Genomic DNA, 944 nt, shown 5'->3' with positions numbered 1-944 from the left:
ATGATCCACTCAGGTAGTGCCAGGATGGAAGGTGACATTTGAAACCTTTTTTTGAATGCATGTCTGTGTTCGGTGGCATGTCTTCGTGTGGCTGAGAATGCAAGAATGTAAGTTCAAGCAAAAAAACATTTAGAAACAGGGAGGTGTTATTCTGAGTTCATTATTTTTGCAGGTATACAAGACCGAACATGGTGTAGGCGTGTCCCTGGTGTCTCAATGATCTCTTGTTATATGATTCACCATGGATGAAATTCATATATTTAGCTTATAAAAAGATGTTTTTTTTAAATGTAATTATCCATGTATAAAGATATAGAAGCACCTGAGTAAATGAGCAACACGCTGCGAACTGAACTAGTCAACTGATCTCATATTTCCAAGCCTGGTATTGTTTTTCTTTCGTGGAATTTTAGTATTTGCTTTGTTCAAGCGGAGAAATTAAGATAGGTTTTTAATGCTATAGACATTTTATTGATGAAACTAACACCATCTACTATTTCCATTCTTTATCATCATTACGAGAGGCAATGTCTCATTTCCCCTAACCAAAACAAACCCTCTTTTTACACTCTCCACAATGTTCTCGCATTTTCGTTTGAAATCGTTTTAAAATGAGTAAAATTATTCAAGACGATCGTTCCGATCCTAAAGACATGGTACCCTAACTCAACCACAAAAAAACAACATCTAGGAAAGGTTTATATTTCGTATCAAATATCCTTCCGATCTGTGCATGGTGTGGACAAGCCCTCTGACGTCACACCCACAAAATAAACAACACGTTTAGTGACCCACAATGACCCCTTTTCCCTCGGGTTCACCGCCATTTTCCTTCGATTCGAGCCTCTCCGCACCTCATTCAGTCGAGATGTGAAGGAAAGAGGACTCAGAGCTGTCTGATACTGACCTTGTAACTTGGAAAATAAGCACGAGTAACTCCCGTG

Source organism: Penaeus monodon, chromosome 34 (assembly GCF_015228065.2).
Source record: "Penaeus monodon isolate SGIC_2016 chromosome 34, NSTDA_Pmon_1, whole genome shotgun sequence".
Taxonomy (NCBI): Eukaryota; Metazoa; Arthropoda; class Malacostraca; order Decapoda; family Penaeidae; genus Penaeus; species Penaeus monodon.
The sequence above is the reverse complement of the archived record's forward strand: the minus strand, read 5'-3'. Positions refer to the sequence as shown.